The 8,020-nt window shown below is 35.3% G+C and overlaps 1 long non-coding RNA gene across 1 annotated transcript; it reads left to right on the top strand.

Annotated features, from left to right (window-relative positions):
• The first annotated feature begins 5,771 nt into the window (after positions 1-5,771).
• On the top strand, positions 5,772-7,820 carry LOC120109516. The gene is made up of 2 exons (XR_005510375.1): positions 5,772-5,900; positions 7,147-7,820. It is a non-coding gene; the product is annotated as an uncharacterized LOC120109516 (long non-coding RNA).
• The last annotated feature ends 200 nt before the right edge of the window (positions 7,821-8,020 follow it).

Below are 8,020 nucleotides of genomic sequence, written 5' to 3'. Positions count from 1 at the left end.
GTGCAAACCCTATATCAGCTGATACAGAGTTGATAAATTGAGACATTTTAAGGTAATTCAATCTTAATGTATTGAATATTAGAACTGAACTGATGCAGAATTTTTATTTCCTATGTGACTGTTTTAGACCTGATATTTTAGAAAAATATGTATCCTTTCATTGTCTTGACAGAAAATTTGTTTTTTTTCTTAAAGAAAAATCCTTACATAAAAAATTCTTTAATGTATGGTGGCATAGGCATGCTACTTCAAAATTTTCAGCCCTAAGTCCTTTGATAGCCACTGAAACTTGTTCTGTTGAATGTCTTTTTTATTTACAGATTTGACTGGTAAAACCTTGCCAGACTCTCCTGTGTCCTCTGTTGTTTAGACTGTGTTTGTCATGTATTATTTTTGTCATTTGATCATATATAGCAAGCTCGGTTAGAAGTTCTATCATTGTGGTACTATATTCTTGGACGTGTTTATGTGTTATACTAGGTATATTAATGGTGTGGAATCAGGTTTGCTGATTGGGCAGAAAGATCTGAACAATTGGAATGGGATGCGCGTCTTAATATTATTATGGGAGCTGCAAAAGGCCTTGCATACTTGCATCATGATTGTTCACCTAGAATCATACATCGTGACATTAAATCAAGCAACATATTACTAGATGGAAATTTGGAGGCTCATGTGTCTGATTTTGGACTCGCAAAACTATTGGAGGATGAAGAATCTCATATCACTACAATAGTTGCGGGAACATTTGGTTATCTTACTCCAGGTATGGGAAAACTGTGCATCCAATAAAATCAAATTGATTTCAGAAAATATAGATGTAACTTGCATCTATTCTCTTGGAAACTCTAGGGCCTAAATATTGAAATACTTGCTTTAATCTCTTGGAAGCTTTAGAATTTAATTGCTCAACTACTTGCTTTACTCTGTTTGTGAGCTCATATGATTACATGCTTGCAATTAAATTTTTTTCTAGGGGCATCATCGCAACGATGATTTTCTGTACCAGTTAAGTAGTTTTTCATGCAGCACTCTCTCACCTTCCTTGTTTTCTCTTCCTCCAACACAACTAAAACACACCTATTTGATGTTTGGTTTATTATGTTGCTAGTTGGAAGAAGAAAACAAAGGGGAATGACAAAACATCGTACATCTTGGACTGTTCAAGCCTTCATACACCTTCGGGTACAGCTCACCTATCAATGGGACCCATAAAAACCAAGACATTAAGAGGGGCCCTTAAGTTAAATGCTACAATAACTAATGTTGGGTTGTGACCTTCACTTCCTTTTGTGCTCTTCTTGCATCAACCAATCCTGTACATGGGAATATTTGAGTTAACAGGTGGAAGACTTGGCTGGTCTTGACTGATAAGCCTCACGAATGACTAAAGAACTCTACTCAAAGCACACCATTCTTGAAAATCATCATGTACCACTCGTTTATTTAATAGTACTGTGTTCTCCTGCTTAACAAAATATATCATCCTTGTTACTTATATTGGTATGGAGGGTGAGCCTAGGTGCAACCGGTAAGGTTGCTTCGGTGAAAATTTTTTGTAATCCTTTTCATTGTGTGTGCATTGAGTATGCATGTTTATACATTAACCATTATAATTTGAAATCATGGGTAATGTTATCAAAATTATGTAATAAATAATTTTATATCTTTGAGCCAAATAACATTGTTGTGCTTTTATGGATATTATATTTCCAAAATAATGTTAAGATGTCTAGTTATTAGAGAGCAGGCGTTGGCACAGTGGTAAGGTTTCTCTATTGCGACCTAGCGTCATGGGTATGGAACACTTAACTAGAAGGCTGCGTGCATCTGATCTACCCCAAATCTTGCAATAGTGGGAGCCTCGTGCGATGGACACCATTTTTTCATTAATATTTGTATGGATTTCTCTTGTTCGTCTGCATATGGCATGCAAAATTAGGTTCCGTGTACTGGAATTTTGATTTAGTTTGCTAGGATCCATCCCATTTTACTTGAAGCAAATTTTATTTATAATGATTCCTTGGATCACTACCATGCAACCTTCGGGACCAGCACTGCAGAGACGTGTGCTTGACACATGGCCTCCTGATTCAACAAAATATGGCCTCTTATATTTCACATCAAACCATCAAAGCAATTTTTTTGTGGTTAAGTTTCAGCAAAAATGATCAAGAGTAACATGAATGTTATGCATACCCATTAGATTGGTATTTACCTCCTAAGATTTGAACATGGAACACTCTCCGTCTGGATCAGTAATTGTTAACAAAAAATTGAATTAAATAATTATCTAATATTTTTATTGGTTTCTTAAATATTTTATAATACTTGAAAGTTTCAGACGACCATATAGTAAACACCACGACAATAAACCCAAATATTTCAGACAATATAATATCCTCTAAATTATGTTATACATGATCCCTTTTATTTTTCTTATTTTGGCATTTTTACCTATTTTTTGGCCAAATCTCTGAAACTCAAGCGGGAACCCACTGACATTGCTCTAACTGAAACTTCGCAGGCTCTGCCACAACTGAAACTAAAGCCAAGTTTTCAAACCTTGTTTCATGCTCAGCACCCATGTTAGTATATATATGCTACTTTTTCCTGTAATTATTATGCAATCGCTTAGTCTTATGTTGATGCATTTTGTATGTATGTTAGTCATAATTGCATTCACATGTTATATCAGATGCTATTTCTTGATAGTTGATTTTAACTTCCTTCATTTCCATATTAGGTCTTCAAACTAAATTACGATATAATTTATCTTTCATTGTCTAGATATAGTGTTCGTATGCTCTTATCCTAAGTATTGCAATGCAAATGCTGATAACTTGATTTCTGGTGCTTCACCTTTCAAATGTCATTAGTTCCCAAGTATTGCAGCGCATGTCATCACTTACGCTTCTCCTCCCTCCTCTCTTAGCACAAAAGCTTTTCATATAATACAATTCTAGTTATAAAATACATACATTTGTTGCACCACTGATCCTCAGTCCCCATGTTTCCTGGTAGGTAGCCTAATGAATTTAGTTTGTAGGGATGCAGTTCTTTCGAAATGCTACTTTCTTTTATTTATAATGGTTTTCATAATTCAAATTGCGAATTTTAAAATCATTTTGTTCCTTGCAGGCATATGCATATCCAGTAGAGTAGATGAGCTCTCTTTGAAATCACAAGCTATTATGGACTTTTTGCTTTCTATAATGTCATGGACAGAATGCAGTTAATAGACCTAATATGTATGTACCAGGGTTCTTAGGCATCGACCTAATATGTATGTACCTAGGTTCTTAGGCAAAAATCACAGCTATATTTGTATATAGACATGGAAAGTTGTGTTTCCAGTAATCATCTTTGCTCGAATGGTATGAAAATGCAGTATCTTTTATCTTATGCCTTGTCTGATTGTGGTCAAATTTACAAAGTACATGCAAAGTGGCAGGGCAACAGAAAAAACAGATTTATACAGGTTTGGAGTCTTGGTGCTGGAAGTTTTGAGTGGGAAACGACCCACTGATTCATTATTCATTGAGAAAGACTTGAATATTCTAGGATGGGGTAATTCTCTGATTACTTATTCTTTCTGCATGGAATTTTAAGGGGAGATAATTTCTTAAATATCTGATTTGATTTTCTCATACTGTCATATTTTTTTCTCTTTCTTTCTTTCTTCTTCTTCTTCTTTTATGAGGTGTCTTTCTTTGTTTCTATTTCTGTTGCAGTTGAATTTCTTGATCCTTGAGGACCGTCAAAGAGAAATAATTGATCCACACTGCGATGGCATGCAGATTGAAAGCCTGGATGCTTTGCTCTCTGTTGCCATTCAGTGTGTTTCCTCAGCTCCAGAAGAGCGGCCTACAATGCACAGAATGGTGCAATTATTGGAGTCAGAGGTTATGACACCGTGTCTGGGTGACTTTTATGACTCTAACTCAGATTAGTTGCATTTCATTTAGTTGTCAACTGCTGGTTCATATGATGAAGATACATTTGAAGGAATACATAAAATGTTTTGGACACATTTATTTTCATTCATTTATTCTTCTCCGCACATTCTGTAAATGTGTTTCCATCTGTGAACTGTTTAGCCTCGTCTCTTCTTCTCAATGGTAGAAGTGAGAAGCTTTATCTTTCCACCTCAGCATATTTCTGATTCAGTACCATGGAATGTTATTTAGTCTATTGGTCGTGAGCGGTCGAAATCTCAATCTCTCTCTCTCTCTCTCTCTCTCTCTCTCTATGCCTGCGAGCTTGTGCATGTTGATACAATGTTGAATACCAGTGGGGCCTTAAGTTTAGAGTTTGGAATTTTCCAAGGCATTTCATTATGTGTATCCAAAAATGGCCGCGGGGTGATTGAACAAGACAGTAACTAGAGGGAGATGTTAACAAGGTGAATTTGGAGAATTAGATGAAGTGGTAAGTTTGAGATGGAGGAGATGGAATTTTGAGGTATAGAGGCAGACGAGCCAGGAGGGAGAGAGAGAGAGAGGGTTGGGCACCAGCTGCTGACTGCTGTGGAACGTTTAAGAGAGAGAAGCACACAATGCTAGGGTGGAACACCTTTTAGTTTCCTTTCTTTTTATATTTTCCCTTTTTGTTTGGATAGTTTCCTCTCATTAGAAAGAGCAATTAGATGCGAGTCTGGATATCTCAATTTCTATTTACATTACCTTATAAAATAAAAGAGAATATATCGGATGGTTCTTGCCTGTCAAAATTTACTGAAAAAGATGCACTTGGTTTTTCAAAGAAATTTTGTTCAAAAGAATCATATTATCAATTATATTTTTAGTAGATACCTAAAAAATATGCTTTATTTTCTATCATTCTCCTTAGTAACTGCAGAAGTCATTATCTCTCTAGTCTAACCGTTCTTCTCGCTAGTTTCCATTTTAAAATGTTTTGAAGTTTGAAGAACTTTTTAACCCACCAAGTCCATGTCCCTCTACCTATCCTCTGATACCGATTTCATGCATTCAGTTTATATTTACTATTTTTATATTTAATATTTAATTTTTTATAGTCCTTGTTTTTATTTTATTTATTTATTATGATTATTATTACTTCTTAATCTCCATTGCAAGTTCCGAAATGGCAGTATATCTAGAACATAGTATACACCCCAGCGCCCCCCTCCCCAGCGAAAGAAATAATGTAGTTTGAAATTGTGTTTTTTAAAGAGTCTTTGGCTTGATGTGGCTTGTGGCCTGGGTTTCGACTGATGCTGGGTTGGGTGAGTAGGGATCTAGATATTCTTTTGGCACAAACCTGGACTTAGAGTGCCTTCCAATCTCAAAAATAAATAAGTAAATAGAAATAATAATGATCACTCTTGGAAAATATGTATATTCTTGTCTATGCTCGGCTGATTTTAATCATTTTTTCTCATTTTCATCACTCGCTAGATTTCAAAATCATCTTGATTGAGGCTAAAAAATGTTTAGGTAATCCTCTGATCGATCTAAATCACGGTCGACTGACTACAAGGGAAAATCAAAAATATGCAAATAAGTGCATGGCATTTATTATTGTTGCTATAATAATAGATGGTTGCAAGATTATGTTGTGGCCAGACAACAAGTCTAAATGGTTAAGGCAACAAGATGTTGGCCGTTTAGGTTCCTTATTCCTTGCGGTCTTCTTGGCCCAGCTTTTCCTCCCATACTTAGGCTCTACCCTCTCTCCCCGAATGTTTCTCTCATCCACAAGCTCTATCCTCCCTTCCCGATGTTTCCTCACAATCACAGGCTCCATCCTCCCTCCGTGGTTCATGCGTGTCCGCTATTCATGTCATTGCCTATATTGTATATAACACAGCGGTCGTGAATGGCATGAAAGCAAGTTGGTTGCTTATAGGTCATCCGCAAGATAGTGCAAAAGAAAAGGTATTGCGTACTAAATTTTCTATATTAAGCTTCTAAGAAGAATGAATGAATGAATGAATATATGCTTTTAACTCCTTTTTCATTCATTCATTCATTCATCCATCTATCCTTTCTTTCTCTTTTTCTTTCCTTACCTCTTCTCTCTCTCTTTTTTTTTGTATTATATTACAATAGAAGCGCTGCCATTTGTCTTCAAATGCCAAACCTCATTTTAGAATACGTACTATAGGGATGGTGACAACCATCGGTCCAATTCTATTGAAAAGAATATAGTTTGTTATTTTATATTTCATCTAACACATACAATCAAGGAAATTTTGCAAAAAAAAATCTACTTCACTTTTGATTTTCCAAAATCAAGATATTTTCTTAATAAGAAACGCTTTATTTTTGCATACCTTGTTTTATGACTACTTAAAAGCTATTTATATATGTGCATCAATGTGTATTTATTTGAAGCTCATTATTCATTATACAGATATATCAATATTTGTAAGTCATGTGTTCAACCAACATTATTTAAGGCATATTTGATGTCTATATTATGTTGTAGTTTTTAGTCTGACAATAGATAGACTAATAGTATATCAACAAGGCAGAAAGTAAAGTAAAATATATTATCTGTGTGGAATTCCTCCTATCAATCTTTAGAAATGATTATGTTCCTATTATGAGAAACAACAAGGCTTATATTCTGTAAACACAATTGAAGTACAAGCTATGTACCTCTTGGTGTTGAAGATTACAAATGGGTCTTGCATGCATTTCATGATCAGCCAGCAAGAAATAACATAGAAAATTATGTAAAAAATATCTTCCTCTTTCTCTTTTTACTAAATATACTTACAATCATGATCCATATCTTGCTCGTTCTAATAGAAAATGGAAAATTTTTTACCACTAATGATCGTAGATGATGTTGTAAATATTACATATTATCACAACTTTCTATGAATGTTACTAATCATGCCTCGGTACTTGAGTTTCTATTTTGCTAATTAAAGATTTTCATTGGAAAAGTTTCGAAAAAAAGGCTCTTAAGATCAAAGCAAGTTGTATCCGTGACCATAATGATCAAAGTCATTCCACCTATTTTGAAATTCCCTCATCTCCAATCATTCTTACAAAGGCCACTAATCCAAGAGGACTACATTGTTCAACTTTTTTATTTTAATGAATGAGATTTCTTATAATCCTTTTTTCTTCCTGCTCATAAGCTAAGATGCGTAAATGACATTTTTCTCAGATGGCTGCAGTCCGTGCATGGTTATTGATGGCATTACTCGCAAGCATTTGCTTGGTGAAAGAAAATAATGCAGAAGATATTGGTTACGGCACTATTGGAAAAGGTGGTGGTGAAGTTCATTGTGGAGTTGGACATAAGGGGAATTGTCGTCCTCATGAAGCAGCGCCCTACCATAGACCTTGCCAGAAAAGGATGGGTGTAGAGGAGATCCACCGAACACGGAAAAGATAGTTGAACATGATGGAAATTTGCCGAAGCCCAAAGCAGGGAAGAGAATTAAAGATGCTGAACAGTTTGCTTCACTCACTTGGGCCAACTCCCATGTGAGTTTGTCAAAGTATGCAAGAGAAGGAGATAAAATCTCTTTCCTCGTTAAAAGAAGAGAAGAAGATCGATGAATTCTCGCACTTTGTCGAGTTATGTTATATCTATTTGTTGCATGATGTGTGTAGTACGTGTTGCTGGGTCATTTTGTTTACATTCTCTAAGCTACCTTCTAGGGAAGATGATGGCCCTACTGAATTTCTTAAGCTTAATTAGCCAAATTTCTTCGCATTATGGAGGAACTTGGTTTGTGTCATGTTAATAGAGTGTTTCCTTTTTTATCAATTATGTAATACTACCTTGATCCACAATAAAGTACTGCTTCCTCGCAGAGGCAGCTTATTTCTTTATCTGTATCTCACATTAATCCATGTTTTTAAAACCACCAGCAAATTATGCAAGAAATTAATGGGGGGGCATGACCTTTGATATTTTTTTGTTCTTTTGCTTTCTTTTTAATTGATTTTGTAGTCACAACAAATATAACCCAAGCGCTTGAAAAGGTGGGAGCAAGTGGGAGCACACAAATATAAGGCTATCAAACAGTTAA

This window comes from Phoenix dactylifera, unplaced genomic scaffold (genome assembly GCF_009389715.1).
Source record: "Phoenix dactylifera cultivar Barhee BC4 unplaced genomic scaffold, palm_55x_up_171113_PBpolish2nd_filt_p 002312F, whole genome shotgun sequence".
Lineage (NCBI taxonomy): Eukaryota > Viridiplantae > Streptophyta > Magnoliopsida > Arecales > Arecaceae > Phoenix > Phoenix dactylifera.
The sequence above is the reverse complement of the archived record's forward strand: the minus strand, read 5'-3'. Positions and strand labels throughout refer to the sequence as shown.